This window comes from Onychomys torridus, chromosome 19, assembly GCF_903995425.1.
Source record: "Onychomys torridus chromosome 19, mOncTor1.1, whole genome shotgun sequence".
Classification (NCBI taxonomy): Eukaryota; Metazoa; Chordata; class Mammalia; order Rodentia; family Cricetidae; genus Onychomys; species Onychomys torridus.
Window position 1 is genome coordinate 55,115,904 of NC_050461.1, and position 23,550 is coordinate 55,139,453.

The 23,550-nt window shown below is 44.2% G+C and overlaps 1 protein-coding gene and 1 long non-coding RNA gene across 5 annotated transcripts in view; one reads left to right on the forward strand and one right to left on the reverse strand.

Moving 5' to 3' along the window:
* LOC118570601 overlaps positions 1 to 22,735 on the forward strand; it is a 47,074-nt gene extending 24,339 nt beyond the window's left edge. The window contains exons 7-11 of one of the 4 annotated variants that reach the window (XR_004943203.1): positions 7,439 to 7,599; positions 8,033 to 8,150; positions 12,971 to 13,043; positions 20,987 to 21,158; positions 22,708 to 22,735. This is a non-coding gene — a long non-coding RNA (uncharacterized LOC118570601). Of the gene's footprint in view, positions 1 to 7,438; positions 7,600 to 8,032; positions 8,603 to 12,970; positions 13,044 to 20,986; positions 21,159 to 22,707 lie in introns of those variants that run through there. The other 3 variants (XR_004943204.1, XR_004943206.1, XR_004943205.1) reach the window with 3 other exon arrangements.
* Positions 1 to 23,550, reverse strand: part of Prkn (parkin RBR E3 ubiquitin protein ligase) — a 1,200,313-nt gene that overhangs the window by 129,485 nt on the left and 1,047,278 nt on the right. The window lies entirely within an intron of this gene.

Here is a 23,550-nt window from a genome sequence, read left to right on the forward strand (position 1 = left end):
TGGGCCATGCCCCCACCCACCTGTAACCTTAACAACAAATGACTCTGTACTGTCTGTTCCATGAAACAGTAACCATGCCTTTGTTTCAAAAGGTTGTTATGATGACCTGCTGTTATGACTACCTTGTTGTGACCATCTTATGTTCTGCTTCTGAAACCCTAATTTGCCCACTAAGTCTCCCATTTGGAAACTCCCTACCCCTGATCTACAGACACCTTATCTTCCCCATGTCCAATGCTGACCTCTTGTACTCTGCTTTTAAGGAAAGACAGCCTGTATACATGAATATAAAGATTTCTTTAATTAATTGCTTACTTTACTTAATTTGGCCAGGATGATTCTGGTTGGTGATCTTACTCCTCACATCTTTGTGACTAACAAGAATAGTAGATGAGATTAAGTTTGACAGTAAATTTAGGGAAGTATGGGACTGTGGGGGCGATTAAAACAGAAAGAACTTAGACAACTGAATAGCTTGATCTGTTTGGGAGGCACCCAGGCTGTGGGACCGGGACCCGTCCTTCCTGCATGAGCTGGCTGTTTGGAACCTTGGGCTTACACAGGGACACATGCTCAGCCTGGAAGGAGGGGACTGGACCTGCCTGTACTGAATCCACCAGGTTTAAATGAATCCCCAGGGGAGTCTTGGCCCTGGAGGAGATGGGAATGGAGGGGAGGGGCTGGGGGGAAGGTGGGGGTGAGGGCTGGAGGGGGGAGGACAGGGGAACCCATAGCGGATGTATAAAATTAAAACACATAATAATAAAAGTAAATAAATAAAAAAATAAATAAAGAAAAAAATCTTCTCATGTGAAACAGATGAAAAAGCAACATGTACTGGTTTTGCTGTCATACCTAAAATTGCAAAAGCTTTTACTCTAGTATGTAATAAATGCAGAAACAGAAAAAAAAAAGAACTCATCAACAGAGGGGAAACGACTGGCCACACTGGACAGTGAAGAGAAAGGAGGGTGGCCGGGACCAGACACAGATCCTAGAAAATGAACAGGCCACTAGTTAACTCTGCTCATAATTTGGCTCATTGTAAAGATATATCTCAAGGAAGGGGAGCTGGCAGATGAGAAAATGAGAAAAAAGGAGATTGGAAATGGGGGGGGGGATCTTCAAAATTCTTACAATGCTGTTCAAAGGGGTCTCAGAAATTCAAACCTGTCTGAGCATGCTCATCTCTCATACATCATTTTATTGCCCGCCCTCTTTCCTTCCTTCCTTCCCCTAATGGTACTTACATTATTTATTCTTTTTGTATTTTAGTCTCCTTGTCAGTAAAGTCACAGTATTCATGCTGAAAAAAGTCAGAGCGGTATCACCATAAGGATTTTTCTTTTCAAATGAGCTATATAATAATAATTCAATGTATTATACCTGGAGACTTTTTTTTTTAAATTAACCTCATAGAGATCAAAGCCATGAATTATTGATGTGGAGATTCCTAGGTTGCCATTATTATAACATTCCTGGTAAATTTCCTTCTTGGATTGTCAAGGCTTGGCTTACCAGCTAAGGGAAGTGAAGCTTTTAAGAGCCAAGACATCTCAGAACAGGAAGCTTTTGCTCCGGCTCCACAGGAGCTCCCAGCTCTTCACTTGCTGATGATGAGAACATCAAGTTCTGGATTCATTTGCCTTCAATGGCTCCTGCCATACTGCTTCCAATTACTCTAAACCAGGCGTCCAATTCCCTTGTAACTGCTAGGTTCCGCTTGTCCATCTGTTCCTGCAGGAGCTTCAAGCCCCGGGAAGGAGGTAGCAGTTAGAACATTCCAACCTAAGGTCCCATCCAGAGGACCTCAGGCCAGTCATTACAAAACAATGACATGAGCATCCATTCGCCTTCTCTGGTTGGGTTGAGGAACAAAAGGCAGCTGACAGAAATGAGGCCAGTGAACAAGAAGGACTTGGAGCTGTGGCTCCTGCTGTGGCCTGTTTCCTTTTGTGAGCCACATACTGTTCAGTGTCCTTAGGCATGGTCTGTAGACGTCTGCTAGAAACCTGTGGGTTCAGATCTCATCACTGAGGCTTGAATGTGCTCCATTAGTTAGATGGCTGCTTTGGAAAACTTTAAGTGATTTTTTTTTTCCTCTTAGCAAGTCTTATATGTGTGGGTGGGTGGCTCTGCTGTCAGCAGAGCAGTTCCTAAGGGCCTGTGTGTATTGACTTCCCCAAAGCCGTCTCTATAGCTCTGTGGCAGGATTCCATGGAGCACATTTTAGGCTGGCTCTAGAAAATGGGTTGAGTGCTGTGGGTTGAGCTATTTCTAGTACTCATTCGAGAGGGATGGCGATAATAGGAGATGTGGGTAAATCTTAGAGAGGCAGTTTACTAGATTTGTGATTACTAGATATGAGCAAGTCTGTTTTTTGGTGTGTGTGTGTGTGTGTGTGTGTGTGTGTGTGTGTGTGTGTGTGAGAGAGAGAGAGAGCTTCCTCATTTGCTTGTATCACATTGTGTGGTCAGGTTACTTTTTTAACCCTCCCCCCCTTCTCCTTCAAAGAAAATGTCAATTACTACCTTTCCCTTAAAATCACTGGGAGGATTAAGTGAGAAATAACTTAGTACAAGATCTGTCATACAGTAAACATTCAATGAACATTAGCTGTCATACATCTGTGCTTCTGAGAAGTGAATTATACATTGCTATATCGTGGAAGCCACTTTAGAGATCTACATAAATGACAGCCCTGTCCTGCTCTGTGTCCTTGCCAGTGAACTCAAGACAGAGCAGATAGGTCTGACAAAGTGATGGCACAACTCTGGGCTGGATAATGGAGGATGTGCCCAAAACCATGGCCTTAAAGTGACAACCTTAAATAGGGAGAGAGGCTAAGTACAATTTTCTTTCAGACTTAAAGAATAAATACATGAAAACCTGTGTGGGTAGCCATGACTGACACACAGTGAATGTGGGAAGTCTCACAGGCTTCTGTGAGTGACAAGCTCATGTTGCCTTGGGGTGCTGACTGAACCTCCAAATGCTGAGAGGTACTGGTCCCATGGTTTTCTGCTCTGAACATCTGAGAACGGGAAGTTGATGCTGTTCTCTGGGCATCATGGCTAGGGAGGGGCTTGTGTTCTTAGTTATCTTACAAGATCAAACTTCAGCACAAGACTGTGCTGTGTTGTTGTTTCCATTTTCTGCAGGGTTGTCTGGCATATATAATAGTCAGACAATATTTATTGATCAGATACTTGTTTTAATAAATGCTTTAAGTTCCTTGCATTCGATAATTCATTTAGCCATCAAAACTGCTCAGTGAGGCTGGCACTGGCCCTTGCTTGCTTGAAACAAAAACAGATGGTGTCACTCAGAGCGACTTAACCGATTTCCCAAATTCGCACTGTTCCAGAGCTGGGGTTTGAACTCAGGGAGTTGGATGCTGGAGCCAACTTCACTGTTTCCCTATATTGTTACTCCTAGAGGAAGGCACTGTACCAGCATTTACCCCACCTATGGACAGTCACCGAATGGTATGACTAAGGGGGATCCAGGGCAGAGTGACCTGAATGTGTAATAAGAAGGGACAGATCAGACTAAGAGAGTCACGCGCAGAGTGGGAACAATGACAACACCTTTGCCATGTTCCATCCTTGGGCGGACTCTGTATCCATCAGGCTGTGGTGAAAGAGAATGATGTATGTCAGTACAGAGAAGCAAGAACACGTGGGTCCGTCTCCCTTTGCAGGGGAGACGTTTTCCATCAGGATGATTAGTTAGAAGCTAGAACTGAAGTCCCTCAATTAGCATTCCTTCAAAATGCCATCTGTGAGTAACAAAAGGAGTGACAGCCCGGAGGCACAACACCCGGGGCCAACTCTGCAAAGACGAGACCGGCGCCTGGGGAGGCAGAGCGGCTCTGTCTACTGCTTCCAGCATGTTCAGGGGTCCACCCACCTAGCAAATGCCCCCTACCATGGAGACAGAGGCCGAGGCTATGATTGAGTGGGTGCTTAAGAACGCAGCATCTACTTATTTTTATACCAGATCCAACAGAATGCTTCTAACTTCCTTAAGAATTTGGAAACTTGCAAAAAAAGAGAAGTATTATTAAAAAACAAAAATCCATCCGCGTTATGGAGGAGATGCATCTCAGAATGCTACTGAGACAATGCACTGCATCAGGGCTCGGTAACATCTGGTCCACTCTCTCCCAGGCTCTGTGTATATGACACTTCACAACTGCTCTCCTCATGGGAGGGAAGGGGAGTCACCGCACTTGGTTTTATTTCAAAACTGTATCAGGCAGGAAAATGGGAAAGGCATGGAGATCGTCACATGAAGGAAGCTAGTTGGTAGAAAACCGCAGACCCCCCTCCCCCACTGTGGTGATGTGTAAAGGACAGAGCGTGCTCAAGAAAGGCATGTACATACAAATGTGAGAGAGGGTGCGTGTCATGTAACTGACCGCAAAAGGGTCACTATTCTTATGGCTTAAAGCTGAAGAGCATCTAAGTGATCCCTGCTCTCTGACCTGCTCCGTACTGGGGTGGGACTCTCTTTCTTAATATCTCATTCTATCACCATCCACATGTCTCTGGTGCAGTTCTTTGTTCTGGGACACAAAACCTGGACATCTCAGGGGGTGATCTGTGGACTCTGACCCAAGCTTATAAAACCATCCTAATACTTGGTGTCCTTGCCAGCTGAGAAGGCTGATTGGTCCTTTTCATGCCCTTGTGACAACAGACCGAGTCTCAGGAAAGGGTTTGAGATCTTGGATTACTTAGATTCTGCATTGAAACAAAACAAAACAAAACACAGAAACAAAAAAGACCAATGGGAGAGCTGCAGTGAACACCTGTAGAGAAGCACTCTGGAGGCAAAGGCAGGGGTCACTGCACGTGTGAAGTCAGTCTAGCCTGCACAGTGAGTTCTAGGCCAGGCAGGAGAGATTAGCTCTAAAAAACCAAAACCCCAAGAAATGATTTCTGGGGAGTTTAGTATCACTGAATTTTTTTCACTCTCCAATTCAACACCTGAAATCTGCTTGTACAGAGGCACCAGACGGAAGAGATGTGTCAGTGTCTCTACCCATTGGTTCATCCATCCCTTCATACATTCACTGAACAGTTCAGTGTGCTCACTGTGTTAAAACATCACATAGCTAATCCGATCTGATTTTACACACTGGAACTAGCACACAAGTGCTCGCCTCATGAACAAGGACACCAGCTGGAGATGCTTTAGTCAGGTGCTCATCGTCAGGATGCATTTGAAGAGGGGTCTACCTCAGGTGCCTCTGAGATCTGTCCTCAGCCTTCTGTGACCGCCGTGACCTCTCTCTGCCCTGCCCTACCCTGAACACTGGTTTGCATGGGTCTCCCCGAAGTCACACCATACATTAGAAATAACAGGAGCCTCAAATGGAGCTTTATAATTTCTAGTTACCTCCATAAGGTGATCAAAAAAGGGAAAACTCATTTTGACACTAAGTTTTGTTTATCTATTGATATATAAACCACAGCTCTAATCTCAAAGGGACTAAGAGAGTTTTTTCTGGGACATAAGAACCAGGAAATATGAGTGCCCTTGGCCCAGACATGTGGATTCAGGTTACCCCAAATACCATGCTCTGATGTGGCACTAGTTCCATGTAGTTTCTGTAGAGACAGAACAAAGAAGGCCATAAACCAAGGCAGTTTTAAAAATCCACTGGTGGAAACATCAGATAGGTGGGTTTCAGCAAAGAGGGGAAATCTTTCTCTAGACCTTGGCTGCTGTCTGATGATATTCTTGGCCTCTGGGTTGGTAGCAGCTACCATCTGTTAGTACATTTGAAAGGATTTACCTAATAGTCACAGGAACTGGTGTTAGCTCAAGCCCAGAGGCAAGTGATCAATAGCTATTAAGGGGCCTAAGGATAGCTTGATGTAATTTGGCTCTGAACCTACAACATCCCATCTCTCCACAGTCACAAAAGTTCTGTTCAGCCAGTCAGCCTTTTTGACACAGGTGAGCGAACCCCACCTTGAAACTCCAGTTCACATATCCCAATAAAGAAAGACTTATTATTTATGTAGTCAGTATCAAGAATATTAACAATATATTTTTATATCTCCCTTTTTGAACTAAGCCTTTGAAATCTGGTTTGCATTTATAAATTGGATCAGCCATATTTGAAGTGTTCATGGCACATGTAAGTAATGGTTATGAAACTACTGAGTACAATTTTACCTAGGGGGATGGTCTTTTGGTGGCTACCATGCCAGCAGCATGTGATAGTTTCAAGTTGTCCTTTTTGGCTCATACTAATCTTTCTTTCTACTGTAGTATGAGCCTTACTTGGACATGCAGTAGTTGAGTTACAGACTACATTTCCCAGACTGCTGTGCAACTCAGTATACCACATGACAACATTTGTTAGCTGGAATATAAGTGGAAACCAAGTCTGCAACTTCTGAGTTATTTCCACCTCTTTATTTATTCATTCAGGGTAAAGGGCCAGGCATAGTGATGAGCCTTAATCCCCAGTATTTCAGAATATGATCTTATTTGAAAATGGTACTCTAGGTATTATTAAGGCCACAGTAGATGAGGGTAGGCCTAACCAATATGGTGTATCCCTGTATGAGGAGAAAGGCCCACATATGAGAGAAGACAGCCCTGTGAAGATGGAGGGCAGAGAATATGGCCAGCAGATACCAGGTACTAGAGGAAGCAAAGATTTCATTCATGGTTTTTAGAGAATGCATGGCCTTGGTGGCAGCCTGATTTTAACAGCCCACAGACCTTTGAGGAAATACATGTTGTTGCAAGCCACCTAGCTTGTAGAACTTGGACAACAAGCACTTTATAACAAACACCTTTTCCTTCAGGATACAACTCTAGAGCCTGTCTGTTGAGTAGCAATTTTCTCTGAGATACACCTTCCATCTTAGAGGGAAGCCTTTTAGGGCACAGGATGTTCTAAATGGAGGTGGAATACTCCATGCTACCATGAAGTTATTTAAAAATCAGGAAGTAAACAACTCAAAGGTTTCAGGAAGTCCCTGAAACTGATCAGACAGATCAGTCTCCTCCCTCCCAGAGTGTACATAAGCAGCAAGGACAACTGAAAGACACTTTCAGACAAGCTGAGCTGCCTAGAAGCAGAGGCCAGTGGAGCTGGGAAGAAGGGAAGACTTGCTGAATGAGCTACCTGGAAAGCATACTCTCCAACCTACAGAACTGCCTATAAGTTATACAGTGAGCTCCAGGGTTTCAGTTTTTGGGAGTTGTCACTCATACTGGGATACGCTTGGCTGATGCAACCATCCTTGAGTCATTTCTGCTCTGGTAAGAGACATCTCATATTTCTTCCTATAAGTAGTCCCAGTAAAACTCATTGGTTTCCCAAGTTGGACCTTAGCAGCATCCTTACTTTGATCTGTTGTTCGTTTTCTATATGGGGTGAGCAGACATTTTTTTCATGTCTCCCTAGGAGCTGTGTCACACAACACTATTGCCAAAGATGAGCCCCCATGCAGAGACACAGTGGCACTGCTGGCTGGTGGCCTTCAGTTAAGGTCACTTGTCAGCTCTCCAGCACTCCCAGAATGGCTCAAGTTATGAAGCATGAGAAACTTGGTCTAGGAATTAAAGGTACCTTAACCCCCTGAGGATAACCTCCCAGGGAAGAGAGAGAGAGAGAGAGAGAGAGAGAGAGAGAGAGAGAGAGAGAGAACAGAGGGTTCAGATACAAGAACTCGGAGGGTATACCCTTTCAATTCTCACAAAGACAGAGAGCTCTCTTCTAAACAGATCCCATGGCCAACAGTACCATCTTAGGAAGAAGCCAACTTGCTCTGTGGTTTAGAACTGGGGATAGCTGTGGAGCAGTGGCTCATTCTGCCACTCTTTGTTAATGCTGTGTCTCCACTGTAGAGAAGGGTTCTCAGGTCTACCTGTGTCTGCTTTCTCCCCCCCCCCCCCAATAGCTGGTCCTCCCCAGGGACTGAGGAATCTGACACACAAAGAATTTTCCACTGTCGCCTTTCTTTGTCTGTTTAGAAAATTATCCCTTTCTGTTCAACAGAATCCTCGTCAAAGGCAGACACTAGGAGCCCAGGGTTTTGCTTTGCTCCCTGCCAAGTGGGAGGACAAAGAGCACCAGGGATGAACAGCTGCAGTTGGTCGGTCCAGTGTTTGCCAAGGTTAGCATTCCCAAACTGTCTCCAGCAGAAACGCTCATTTCTGATGTTCTACAGTTGTTTTCCTTAAAAGAAATACTTTAATATATTTAGTTTAAATTGCATGATGGCAATTATGCTTCTAAGTCTGATTAAGTGGCCCGATAGAAGTCTTTGCTTCCATAAGGGGATATTTGTTGTTCAATAGATGATTCTAATTTTGTGTGGTGGGAGGATTCATATTGTAAGCATTGAGACTGACTTTTCCCCCATTAGTTATTTATAAAGCTCTTATTAGGCTGGTTCAATGTACAAAGGGGAAAAAGATAAGTTATTGTTAATCAATTTCTAATCTATTTATTACGGAGCTGATAGAAAATGAAGCTCACTGTGGGGATTGTTATTCAGATTGCAGATCATTCCAATGCCATGTATCATGTCAATTAATAAATAGAACATTTAACTTTTTATAATTAGCAACCTTGTTTGTCACATTTATTGTGTCACCTTCTTCCTCAAAAATCCTGCTATGATTCCTCATCCTGCAGTGGGTGGAAACACAGTCTTTGGCTTGGAATCAAGCCGGACAGCATCTGGTGGATGTTAATACTGTCCTGTGGTACTTTTTCTTTTCTCTTCTCTGAGAGCTCACAAGATTGTCCTGTCTTCACTCTATTAAATTAACTGTGGCCAAATGACAAGCTTGACTATGGAAAGAAAGCAGAACTGATGTGGAACTTGAGGCCACAGGCTTTCTTTTTTTGCAACCCAATTCTCTACATCTCCCTCTTCTGTTGTGGGACTCACAGCTTTAGGTTTGGGTGACTGTAATAGTCAGCAGGCTGCTGTCTCCCAGGAGGCCCCTGCCTGAGAATGAGGTGGAAAAGAAGTCCTTGATAACCCTAGTGGACATGTTTTGTCATTGAAAAATACACTCTTGCCTCAAACCAGTAAAAATTGGGGGCCCTTTGTTATGGCAACAGAGTTTAGCAAGCATCAGAGGTGAGGTCCTTCATTTAAAACTCAATCAGCTCCATTTTATTTACAAGTGAGATTTGACTTGGAACATCTATATATAATAGAAACAATAATCATCATGTTGGTGAGGAGGAGGAAAAAGATGGTGGAAAATTTTCTCTTTACTGGCCAACAAACCCTGGTGCTCCCTTACAACTTCCTAGTATTTCTTGGAACTCAACCTGAATCCCAATGACCTAGAAGAAGCAAATCTATCCAGTTAATCATAACTGGTAGCTTGTGAGAAGGAAGGATCTGGAAAAACACGTATTTTCTTTTGTCCTACATAGTGTTTCAAGAGAATGTAAGACACCATATAAAAATGGGTAGATTACATGCACACAACTTGGGTTTTGAACTTCTAAGCTTGTTAATGTTCTTTAGCCTTCACATCAGTTACTGGCATCATCTGTTGCTTTTTGCAGGCGTCAGAGTTTGTGATGTCTCTTCTGGCATCTTACATATGCCTCTGTGATTGAGTTCTGAAAACATGGTTTCTAGTGCACCTGGCTGCAAGTCAGCTGGGATGCTCATGAGAAATACATACCATGAGATTTCAGGTTCACTGGATGAGGGTTCCTGTATCTTTCATAAGCCTCTCTCTGCTCCAGACAGTTCTTGGGCATAATTCACTGTGAAAACCACCAGTCTAAGACTAAAGGAACTGCAAATACAGAACCAAATTTCTAAGAACAGGGAGAGCAGTTTTATTTTCTTCCTGGTTTAAGAGACCTTATTGTTCAGGAGTACCAGTTTATTAGTCACCAGCAGAATGGCATCTTGGTTGCCTCTCAGCTTTGACATTTATAAACAAGGACATTGTAAATATCCCTGTCAAGGCTGACGTGTGGAAATGAGTCTTCATCTAATTTTGGTAAATACCAGGAGGAGAATGACAGCTGGGTGTTAGTTAAATAGGAAACAGTCAAACTGTCCTAAAAAATGATGATCATTTTACACCCAGCCTGGCAATGACTGAACGGACGTTCCTGTGGCTCTGTATCCTTATCAGCATTTGACGTTGTTAGTGATTTGGAGTCTGGCCATGTTAACAGGTATGACGTGTGGTGGCCAAGTGACATGACATACATTGCCTCAGATGTTTATTTGATGCCTGTCTATCTTTGGTGAGGACTCCACCCCTTTTAAAATCTCATTGTTTGTCTCCTAGTTGTTAGCTTGAATGGTTTATTTATTCTGCATAGCAGCACATTATTAAGTATGTACCTGGCAAGTATTTCCCTCCTAGAAAGCCATCTTCTGTGGTTGGTATGTTTGAAGGAGTCAGGAGTCACGTGCAAACACAGTCCCAATGTTCACACTGTTGCTTGCTCAAGTCTCTTCATTTGTAACCATCTTTCCCCTTCAGTTCTGTAGTTCTTGTTGGTCATTATTCTTTGTGGTTTCTGACATTCCTAATTTGGTCCTTTGCTTCTCAGAGGTGTCTTGTGGGTTAACATGGGTCTATAAACTGAGGGAACAGGGCTGAGTCAGGAAAGAAGTGTCCTAAAAGTAGTAAGGCCATAGCTATAGCCCTATCTTACATCATGTCTGAGAGTGGATGAGAGACATATTCATACAGTATAACTGCAGCTGGACACCCTGTCAGAGATGTGTACATACATCCTGTGAGAAAGTATGTATGTTTATTACCAACCACCAGAGACACTGATGCCTCAGCCACTGCATTACTGGCACGAGTCATGTTAAAAACTGCTTCCCATGGGCCACACACAGCAGCTCTAGGATGTGCGACCGTTATTCTCACTAGTGTTGTCTGCCGTGTGCCATGCTCTGCTGGAGTTTTCCACATAGGGGAATTCACTGGATCCTCACGCCTTGAAAGAGGCACTAGACTGTCCCCATTTCATTGTTGAGGACAGACTGAAATTGAGTTGGTATTAGAATAGTCAATAGCAATGCCTTTTACACATACAAACAACTTTTTTGAGCCTGAAAAAACAATACAAGGGGACAGTCTCTTTGAGTCAATGTAATTGGTGGTAAAGGACCACTTCTCACAAAGTTGAGGAAGTGGCCGAAATTCTTGAGTCCCCAAGAGGCTTTCTGCCTCTCATCCTCCAAACCAACTTCTACCGACCCCAGAATCCTTCTCTACACTCAAAAACATGGCATAACCCAGTCAGTTGTTTATGCCTGTTGATTTGTGGAGTTGGGGTGGTTAGAGTTCTCTTAATGATGAGGCCAGGCACAAAGGAGGAAATGAGAAACTGAAGAGACTCTAGCTGGCCTGAGCATGGCAAACATGGCTCTGGCAGCCCTTGTCCCCTCCCCTTCCCTATGCCCTGCTTAACTTTTAACAATTATTTGGCCACTTTCTCCTCTTGAGGCTGAGTAAGGTCCAGCTATCCAAGTATTCAAGTCCATCAATCAAAAGTCCTCTTTGGCTCACCTAATTAACATGCCCAACTAAAATTAAACACCTCATCTTAACACAGGGTTTCCCCCTTTACCTTTATAAACCGCCATTTTGCCTGTGTGCCTCATCTGTCTCCTCTCTATCCAGAGCACTCCTTTGTCCCTCCAGGATAAATATCCCTGCCCCCTCCCCCTTGTCCCTTCCCCTTCTCCTTCATCCTCTATCTCCTGTCTTTGTCTTTTATTCCCTGTCCTCTGTCCCTCTGGAGCAAATAATTCTCCTTTGTTCTCCTGAGAACTTGGTCTTGGGGGTCCTGAGCCGATACCAATCTCTTTCAGAAACATGGGATTGGAAAGCACTACCTTTATGGTACTGGGACATTCTCAGGAGGCCAACAGTCCTGAAATCATCCTGACTGGAGGAGCCAATCTAAAGAGACACCTGTGCCCTCCCCCTGGCTACCAGAGGGAATTTCATGCTGGGGAAGGGAAAAGCTGAAGTCCCAGTGTCTGCCAGATGGGGGAGCTTGTCTTCCAGGAAGAGACTACAGGGTGCAATAACATCTTACAGGACAGACTAGGAGTCTTGAAATTGATTGCTAGGACCGTATCTTGACCAGGGTTGTTCAGTTATGCATACCTATTGTTCTCTGTTTACATCTAAACCTCATGCCAGCATCCCAGGAGTGGACTTGGGGGATTGCTAGAACTCTTTCTTTATTCTTCCTCCCTATGGGGCCATGTTGGCTAAATCTCTTTCTCTGCTTTTCAGTACTACTTGGATGAGTGGTCAAGCCTAGCTTGTTAGGGACCCAGGTCATGACTCCAAACACTCCAACAGTCCTGATGTAGTGTGTACTGGTGTCAGCAATGACAGGCTGATGGGGAAGGGGTTGCTTGGCCCAGGCATCTGTCCAAGGTGAAAGAGTCGGAAGGACAGGTATGTGATAGTTGTGAGCAGATGGATCTGGATTCAAAACCCAACTATACTGCTTAGTGGAAATGTAGCTAGGGGCATCACTTCATTGTTGTAAGCCAACCTCTCTCCATTTTCATTCTGGGTGTTTGTGGTCAGCACTGAGTGAGGTTGGATCAAACATTAAGCCCATGTCTGACATAGGGCCTTCTCAATATACTGACAGCTAGTGGACATGAATTAAAGGAGCCATGATGTTGAGGGTGTCATGGCTTCCAGCCTGAGGCAAGCAGCAGTGGTGAACTGGAAATTCAAACAGATGTCCCTGGTAGGGGAGGGAAATAGGATGCAGGCAGACATGGGTATTGTTTATAGGAGACTTGTTACAAGGAGGGTAGGGTGGGTGGGCAGCTGGCCACTGTCATACCCCAGAACTACCCAGCACTGGTTAATTTATGGCTGACATTTCAGAAACTGTCAGGTTTTTGGAACAAGATATATGTCTTTTACACAGTGGCCTCTACTTACACAGTTTTGTCTTTGCTGGTCCTGCTCTGTCTTCTTTCTGAGGCTCCTCTATCTGATTCTCACAATGGACAAATGGGGTAAGTACCTCTCTGATTCTAGATGAACTCTGCCTTCGATGCTTGAAGCTTTTACATGCCATCTTTCAAAACTACAATGACTGCAGGAGATAGAAGCTTCTAATGACCTGCTCTCCTGTGGCAGATGTGATACAGGTCAGCAGACTGGGATGGAGTTGGGGCAGTTGGGTGCTGGGTCTCGGTTCTACCACTGGGCTCAGCCCTAGTATGTGCTATGAGAGCTGCTGCTCCTCTGTGAAGGTCAGAGGCAGAAGCAGTCTGGTCTGCACTTGATGCTTTGCTGTTTTTTTTTTTTTAAAGGTTAGAAACATCATTCGCAGCACCACAGGGTGGCCTCTATACAGTGTCTGATGTGAGAATCCTTTTCCAAGCCACTGCTAGGAATTTTGACAATGATGATGATGTTGGTATCCAGGCTCCCTTCCTACCTCACAAGTCAAGATGTCCTTGGCCTATTTACAGCATCCTGGGGCCTGTGGGGTCAACATCATTCTTTTTCTTCATCCTGCATCTGGATTTTTAACCTTGATGAATAATTTGTTGCTGTGTGGTCACATCTACTTGTGTAGCATGAATAAAGGTATTGATATATCTTGAAAGCCATAGCAGTGACATGGTGTGGGAGGAGGAGGTAAGATTTTTCACATCTGGAGCTATAAGATATGCAAAGATAGAGGCTCCAAGACACAGCCCAAAGGGTCTTGAGGCTGGAAGGATGGGCAGGTGTATCTGTAAGGGCTTATGAGGAGAGCTGTGGGAAGTCTGACTTATCTGAAGATGAGTCATCACTGTTTGGACCAGTCAGTGTGTCTCTCCCAAGCTCAGGAGTCAGGGGTCACTGCTGGAGGCCAAGATCCAGGAGGGGGTGTGCAGCAGAACTCAGGAAGTGTAGAGAGACACAAGAAGGTAGAATCTTGTCTTCGCCTATTTACCCTAATAACCTCTGCCATGGAAGCAGGGAGCTTTTTCCATGTTTCAGTTCCTTTAGTGCTACCATGACTCCAGAAGGTAACTTAAATTTAACCCAGGACTGAAGCTATTGGAGATTCAGTTGCCTACCAAGGCTGTATGTGGAGCCGTCCCAGTGGAGTATAAAATAGGGCTATTCTTTGGTTTCTTTTAACTTAAGCCTCTGCCAGGCTAAGGAAGAAGGCATTGTTTAGATGTGGATGATTTTTTTCAAGGCATCCTTTCCACATGACATTTGAAAGCTTGCTCATTTCTAGGGAATGGAATGATCCAGCTCCCCTGAAAAGAATTTAAGGCACCGGCCCTCAGCTTTGACTCAGTGACATAGGCAAAACCATTAAATCACATCATGGACTTGTCTACTTAGGTAAAATGGCCAGGCAGAGGGGGGTGGCACACAGATTGATAATGGTGGTCTGAAACCTCTTAGCCAAAAACTGGTCTCCTAGTTGAGCTATTAGGGATGACCAGTCCACCTCATTTTACTGCTCAGTGTAACCTCCTTACTCCATTTGGTAAACTGTAGTTTAATAGTAAGTGTCCACCCCTGGTCTGAATGACCCCTGCGTCAGGCCCCCGAACAAGCATCCTGACTTCCTTTTTCATCTTTGATATAGCTGTATGAGACAGGTCCTTGTTTATAATAAGGATTTAACAATAGTAGATGAAATGAATGACCTATCTTCCAACACAAGGGAATGCCTTCTACATTCTTAGTTTGTGTAGTGAGGTTTTTGATCAAATGTATCCATGGCAACATACTTCACTAATAGAAGCACTGTACATGTTGGGCATAAAAGCCATGTCTTTTTTTTTTTTTTTAAGTGCTGTGATAGACTAATAACTGTTAGTTTGCAATCACAGACTACAAAAGAAATGATTGCATGAATGTCTGAGATTCCAGGTGTTAATTCAGTGGTACAAAATGTGTGTGTCCTTGCAGTTTGGTTTCCTAAGGCTTGGGAGCAGGTGTATGCTTGCTTTTGAATTCACTAGAATCAGATTCAAGACCTTCTCTAATTCTACAGACTCAAAGGAATAGATACTGTCTCCAAAGGTCATTCACCACAAGCCCCTGCCTTCAGTCAGGACAGGAGATAAAACGCCTGTGGACCATCTATCCTTTAAAAACCCGTCTCAAGGAGAACAGAGATGAGCCCTCTCTATGATGGCTGTGCTTCTCCGGAGGAAGAACCCTTACGGTCCTACTTTACATGATAACACACTCTCCCCTGCTGCACTGCATAACAGCTTCAATTTGCTCTGTCCTCAGCAAAGCTAGACACTGGTCTGCACCATGCATAGGATGCCCTTCAATACATGGAGTAAATCCACCTGGGCTCTCCTTTCCTGGCCCCAGGAAGCCCAGCTCCTTAAGCACATTCTCACAGACACTTTTGTAAGCCATTATCCTTGGCAAGCATTTTTGTCACTTTTAGTTGAAGCTTTTCCAATTCCTCCACATCCCACTTACTTTTTTTTCCCCCTTAAAATTAAACACCTGGGCTATTCAGAACTGACCACAACTCTAAGAACAGGGGTAGTCCAGACAGGATCTCAAAAACATGCTTTTTTTTTTTTTTTTTTAAGTAACAGCAGTATAGAATGTTGGTGTAGCATGGTTTTAGGCATCTCTATCTTCCAGCTCTTTCTCAGCAGAACTGCCTCCACCCTCTAAGAGCTGGGGTTAGAGGACTGTACCAGCACACTTAGTTTATATAGCACTGGGGGTCAGACCCAGGGCCTCATGCATACTAGCTAAGCTGTCTACCAACTTTATAACAAAGATTTATATATCTTAGAAGAGTTTTTTTTCAGAGCTGAGGACCGAACCCAGGGCCTTGTGCTTGCTAGGCAAGCACTCTACCACTGAGCTAAATCCCCAACCCCTCTTAGAAGATTTTTAAAGGAAAATAGCTTTAAGATTTCATTCTCTTGTGGTATAAGTTTTGCTAAAGGTGGTGACTATTGGCAGGCTGAACCTTGGAGTTGTGCAGTATAACCACCACTGGATGCTGGCTCACCGTGGAGCACAGGGTGTTTGTTGTCTTGGATTCTCACTTTGCACAGTTGCTTCAAGTTAATCTGAGATCAATGCAAACAGGCAACATCAACGGAAGAAATGTACCCATTTGTGCCTCGTATTCTAATTTTCAAACCCAGCAGGTTCAATTTACTTACAAAGGTTGGTCTAAGATAGAGTTCTCAGTGCAGAAAGGCAATTTAACCAAAACACTTTCCTCTAATTACACAGCACAGCTATTTGCATAAGTAACAAGTCTGGGGATTCAGGGACCTGAGAGAGTCAATGCTATTAGAGCCAAAGTTATATTTTTGATAATTTTAAAGAAAATAATAGCAAGTCAAGATCTGAAATGTTTCATCTGTCTAGAAGCAAATGACAGAAGGTTTAATCCTGTACTGTTCAAGTCAAGTGTGTGCTGCAGAGTCCTCTTAATGGGAGTAGTCAAACAGGGATCCCTTATCATCCACTGTGACCATTTCTGTAGGACAGGGTCTTAGTCATACTGAGTGAGGATAAAGGACAGTTTCTGTCAATCAAGGCAAGCAGTCCAGACATGATTTCCTCTGCCAATATGGAAAATGCTGCTTTTAAAGCTACTCTTGATCTCTTGGCTGCTGTAGAAAATGAAGTCATTTCTTAGGTTAATGGGCTCAGACCATCACAAAAAACAGTTTATCTTAAAATTCGCTAAGACATTTCCAACATATTTATATACTGTGACACTGTTGACTAGGGAGGAAAATAAATGCTCTTTGCAGAGATTTTCTTTTTAAGGAGACAAGCCAATCCCCTGAAGAGCTGGGCCTGCGAGACCTGAATCACGGCACCACAGGGGCAGCCAGTTTGTCACATTGGAAATAAGACATGCGTGCAAAACATAAAAGCAGGTGAACACAATCGAGGCTCCTCCTGCTGCAGCTTTACAGTTCGGGTGATTTAAAGCTTTGCAATAAAATGCTGCATGATGTTTGCCAATTTCCCTTCCACTAGAAAACAAGCCCCACAGGCTTGATGCCAACCCAGGAAGGAGATCTTGGTTTTGGGCTCTTGGTACCTGGCCATGGAGATAAAGAGAACAAGCATCCACAAGCATCTTGGAAGAGAAGTGGAAGAAGGTGACATCTTTCATGGCCTCCATGGGCTAGGCACACAAGAATTAAGGTCAGATTGTCATCAACTGTCCAGGAATAACCAAGGCCACGTGACAGCAGCAAAGAAGTTTCAACCTACCCAAGCGGCCAGACAATTCTTTAAAGGTATACCACTACATGGCAGCATTCCAAAGCCAGAGGTCAAGATGAAAAAGGACAGCTTAGACAGCGTGTTGCCAGGTTACTGTGGTGCAAAAGTGGCAGATGGGTTGATCTTAGGGAAGAAAAAAAAAAAAAAAGCCCTGCCAACTGGTGCAGAGAACATTAGCCTAGGAGAAGGATATCTCACTTTAGTGGAGACAACTCCAGCTGCTCCATTCATTACAGCCCCCAGGAAGGCCTGGCCTTGCTGTGAGGACGGCATAGGGCTTGGGGCTCTGTTTCCCCTGCGTGGACACACCACACAAGCATGCCTTCTCATTGTCATCACTGCAGGCAAGTTTTCTGTCAAGTGTCATGGGGTCACAGAGATAGGAATAGAAAGCAGGAGGGCCTCATATGTTTGAGGCCGGTCTGAATATGGAAAGATCTATAAAGGTCAGCATTGGCAAGATGGTAATAGGAGTGCTTTCCTCGCCACACCCCTGCTACAGAGGTGTCCTCACTGAGGTCTGTGAGTGCTGCACACAGCACACATGTGGCAGGTGAGCTCCGGAGCCCATTGTGTGGCTTACAAGAACTCTCAAGAAGAATGAGTCATGGGAATCACCGTTCAGATGGAAGCTCACAGCAATCCTCCTGCCTCAGTCTCTGAAAGTTGGAATTATAGGTGAACCCCTGTACCCGGTTTTTATTCCCACACCCTTCTGTGATGGGGAGATATCCAGAGCTTTGCATTTGTTAGGGAGTGCTCTTGTACTAGCTAAATCTCCAACCTCATTTCCTTTTTTATGCTTTAAAAAGTGTTTATGTGATACCTTTCCCAAGGTAAAGGCAGAAAGTTGGAACTCTGGGGCACGTGTTTCTGACTTGTCATATTGCATGGACCATTGCTGTGGTTTCTAACTGGAGCGTGACTTTCTTTCGATATCTTGTAACAGACTGTGAAGATGGTCTTCACAGAGAACTCAGAGGTGACTTTAGCTTCCAGAGCTGGACCCCTGAGCAAGGTCCCTACTTTTCTATCCTTTGTTTCCTCTTCTATAATAGTCACAAAACCACGGGACACTCTGATAGGTCTAGAGAGGACCAGTAGAGACAACATGTACATGTTCTGTGTAAGCCACCAAGGTCTGTGAAGTGTTAGCTGTGGTACTGAAATAGTCACTGGTGGCCTGTGAGATAGACCAGCATGTAAAGGGGCTTGCCACATAAGACTGATAATCCAAGTCAGATTCCCAGAACCCATGGAGGAAGTAGAGCACTGACTCCTAAAAGATGTCCTCATATCTACACACACACACACACACACACACACACACACACACACACACACACACACACAATTTGCTCTTGCTATAGAGCACTAAAGTCCTCTTGGGCCAACGAGGGAATATAAAGCAGGATGGAAACCTGGCATCTCTGTCTTCATTCTGTGTCTACCCTTTAGCTAAAGGCACAGAGGTAGCCTTTCCTCTCGAGTCCCCTTGAATTCTAGGAAGAACAAACCTAGAAGGACACTGCCCTCCCCCGCAATCCCCGTAAGAGGCCTATTCTTACCAAGGGCGAGGCTGCAGCCTCAGGGACAGACACACTCACAGTTGAACAGTCTGTGGTACCATCCCTAGACAGACCGCCTTGCAAGGATGGTCTAAAGATGAGCAGGACCACATACTGGCCAGGACTGCTTAGTTATGCATACCTCTTGTCCCCTGCTTAAACTTAAACTTCATGTTAGTACCTTTGAGATGGATTTGGGGTCCCTCTGTTCATCTTTCTGATGTGCTCATACTGATTGCATCTTCTTTCTGCCTTTCCCCATTACGGTCTCTCTGATTGGCATACTGGGGATAGGTAGCCGAGTCTGGACTGTGGGGACTGCTGGAGGCTGGCCTTTTGTCTTAAAGCCTCTGGGAGTGGTCCAGTGACTAGAATCCCAGTTGTTAACTACTTAGAGAAGAGCCCAGGTCCTCCCTGCCAGCGTCTCTGTCTGTTCATTGGCTCTGGCCCAGTTCTGAGGTTCTCTGTGCTTCTACTACAGCTGCTGATCTGTTTCTCCTCTGAGTTCCCATGCTGTGGGCCGCTCTGATGTGTTTTATATCGCCGGGAAGAGAACACCTAGGAATCATAGTCATCTCAAAGCAGATGTGGTTCTTGGTTTTATCTTGGGTCTGTCTTCTCATAAATGGCTTCTCAGTCAACACACGACAGAAGGAATGTGTGGCTGAAACAGCGAGAGCATAGAAGTGGATCTGTGAGGAAGGTCTGAGAGGGGAGATCCTTTTTTCTTTTTTCAGCAATGGAGAAATATTGACCCATCTGGACTCGGCACACCTGGGTCAGATGAGAGGTGGCCATTGTCATCCTGAGAGACAGCGGTTACACAGGGCTTTGGCTGCATGATAGGCCACACCACAGAAGCCTGGCACTGGGGTTCTGAACAGTGCAGAAAGGGTGCAGTTCTATTCCAGGGGGTGAGGGAGGCTCTGGCAGAAGAGGTGAAGGAGGAAGGGCTTGAAATCAGAGCAATAGGAGGCTCAGGTAATTTGAAGATGTGCATAGGCAGATGTCAATGTAAGGGACAAGGGAGGAAAAGGTGAGTGAAGTTCCAGGGTTGTGCATCTGTCATTATGGCCAAGCCACAGCAGGGGATGGCTGGAGGAGGAGACTGAAGTTTTCTCAGGTACCTGACGTGGTGAGGCTTAGAGGCTGAGGCTCTGGGAGCCAATTATGAAGAGGCTACATCCAGTGGCAGGACACTCAGTTATTAGGGACAAAATGAAGACTTTGTTACCATGGCAGCCAGTCACAGGCAAAATGGGGACAGGACATGCACCCACAATTCAGCTAGCTCCTTAGTATCTTTCCCATAGAGGTGACCATGAGGCTTCTCAGCCTCCCATGTTCCTAAGGCCCAGGGTGCTCTGTGATTTGAGCTAGGATGCTCAATTAATTGCCCATGGAGAGAGGGGCCTGCAGACATCACCACCACAATCCTGCAGAGGGGCAATGCCACACATAGTTTATTTCCTCATGAAGAGGGTTCAGTAGGGGTGCTATAGCCTGTCCCAGGCCAGCCTCTCAATTGTGCCTCTAAGTGTAAATGAACCTTGCTGATGTATCCCCTTTATATTGGCATGTCTTTTCTCCTCTGCACTCATGGAACCTCTATGGTATGCAAGGTACTGAGGAGAGAAATATTATAAGGAAATATTAATGCTCAAAAATTATAGGTATTACCAACTTCTTAAAAATAGGAACAAAAATGACCCATAATATCACCATATTAAACCGTTATATTATCTTTATTCTGGATTCCCATGTGCACGCGTTCTTATAGAGTTATACTCATAAATGTGGTTTTGTGTGGCTTATTCTTATATGGCTATATTGCCTTTAGAAATTATTCTTATTTTTTCAGACCTAGGTGTGGGATTCTTAGGCTATGAGAAATTGGATTTTAGCAGTTCAAGGAGAGAACCATTTAGAATGAGGAGCAAATGCTATTACTCTGCTTCTGTTTTGTTTGAAGGAATATTTTATTCTACTACTGTAATAACCAAGGCAATTTCTCTTGAGCAGGTATTTGAGTATTGAAGAAAAATGAAATTAAAGAGGACACTGGCATCCTCAGTGCTCCTCAGTGTCTAATAACCATCACCCTCAAACCTGGTGACACTTCCATCTCCACACCACAGGTTCTTCTGCTGGGACTCGGGTCAGTGGACACTTACGTGGCTAACATGCATTACCCCAAACAGCAAGATGCTTGAGAAAGAGAGAAAAGGGAGCTCGTGGCATTTCAGATGTGTAGACAAGAACCAGTCTTCACAAAGGACATGCCTCTCCCCACAAGACTGAAATTCAAAAGTACGGAACTCTTCTCAGTAACTGAAAAGCTCTGAGTGCAATTATTAAACATTGCTAAGATCAAAGCTCATGCCTGCAATCCCAGTACTTGAGGGGCTGAGTCAGAGGGGAGTCATGAGTTTGAGGACAGCCTGGGGTACAGAGTGATATCATGTTTCAAAAGACACAAATCTAAACATAATAGACCAACCATCAAGCCAGCTGTTGGAAGCCTCTTGCTGTGATTCTGTACACGTAGTGTGGGACTGATATTACTATTATTATTATAGTATTATGTCCTAACAACCTTAAGAGATGGAACTGGGCCATTACTAGTGTTTCAGAGGCATTATTTTGAGAAGTAAAGAGCTGGAGTGTGACCCTTGAACAGATAATCATTCCAGTGCATATATTTATTATGAAATTGATGCTTTCAGTAAGTTGTTTCTTCCTCTAGGTAATCTCTCTAAAATGTCTTGTTGAATCTACAGGTTGAAATTTTTTCTAGCTAGTAATACACATCATATACTTTATCTCTATGTTTATATATAGAGATAATATACAGAATGTTCTTGCATTCATAGCAAGTATGAGTGACTGTGAAGTACACACAGTATTAGACTATTTAGGAAAAGCTTGATGCAGCACAAATGAATCTCTCTGCATCATAGGGTAAAATAATCAGTGCCTGTTTTTATCTGGAAAGCACATGGCCATCATCAGTCTTTGATGGGCAAAGACAAGTCTATTTGGGCAATGTTTGGTGGCATAGATGTATCTGCTTAGATCCATTCATGTTAAACAATCTTTATGGATCTGGGAGCAATGAGACTCTAGAATCACCAACATTGGTCATCCCTACAGTAACTTCACAGAGAATCAAAACCAGGGAGTCTTTAGGTTTCCTGAAATTCTGCTTTGGAATAACCTTACTACACAGACACAAAGGGAAATCAAGATTTGAGGCAGGAGCTACAACAACCTATATGGGATAAAATGTTATAAAATGGGCTAGGTCTGGTGGTTCAGGCACAAATATTGGATACTTAGGGAAACTGAAACAGGAAAATTGCAAGTTCAAGGGGGGCCCTGGCAACATTGTAAGATCCTATCTCGAAATAATTACAAAACAATAAAGGAAAAAGAGAGTTGGGGACTTATATCAACGGTAAAGTACTTGACTACAATAAGCATGAGTGAGACTCTGGATTGGATCTCTAGCACCACACAGAACTAAGCAAGTACAAAGCTGGCGTACAGTGTGTGGCAAGTCCATTTGCTGACTTTGGTCTTGGACTCCAGCTATGCACAGTGCAGTTCTCCCAGAGGAGAGGAGGCGAAAGCCACTTCCATCTTTACAACTTCCTGTGCAACTACACCACAGTGGCCTGAGTAAGAATGTCCCACATAGGCTCATATATTTGCATGTGCAGTCACCAGGGAGTGGAACAGTTTGAAAGGATTACTAGGATTAGGATGCCCTTGTTGGAGGGAGTGTATCACTAGAGTGGGGCTTGTGGTCTCAAAAGCCCATACCAAGCCCAGTGTCTCCCTCTTTGTCTCCAAACAGGATGTAGCTCTCAACTACTTCTCCAGCACCATACCTGCTGCCGTCTTTCCTGCCATGATAATAATGGACTAAAATTATGAATCTGTAAGCAAGCCCCAAACAAATGCTTTCTTTTATAAGAGTTGCCTTGGTCATGGTGTCTCTCCACAGCAATACAACAGTGACTGAGGCATGCACTTATTTCAGAATATAAAGCAAAACGTGAACAAGATAAAAGGCTTGAAGATTCCCACTGGGAGAGGTGTGCCTTCAGGTTAGAAGGAGTTCTGACTTCTAGAAAGCTGTGCGTGCATTTGATACCCAGACACCTTCTAGTCAAAGCACACCTCCCTGGAAAGTTTGGAAAGCAGGGGGTGAATGGATGGGATGAAGGGCGGGGGTCAATTCAGCATGCTTAGTAGATTCAATGTGTTGAGCCCTAGGAGGGAAGGCTGTGGATCAGAAAGTGTAAGATAGGACTCATGAGGTTCTCACCAGTGGTATCCTTAGAATAATATATGCACATAATGTTATTTTCTTTTGTTTTGAGACAGGCTCACTACGGAGCCCAAGCTTTGCCAAACTTCCAAGCCTCTCGCCCCTGCCTTTGCGGTAGTAGGATTACAGGATGTGCCACCACACCCAACTCTGCCCATCTTTTTCTGTGTTCTTTTGCAATTTAGACAAGGTTAACCTCCCTGGTGTACTTGAGATGGTTTCACTTCCACGCAAGATAATCCATGAGGTTAGCAATCACCTATGTGAATGACTCTGTCCTTACGGTACCTTGGGGACCTAGAAGAACAGCAGTGGCCTTCAATGTGCTCTCTGGAGCAGGGTTTGGGAGTCAGAAGTGAATAATAA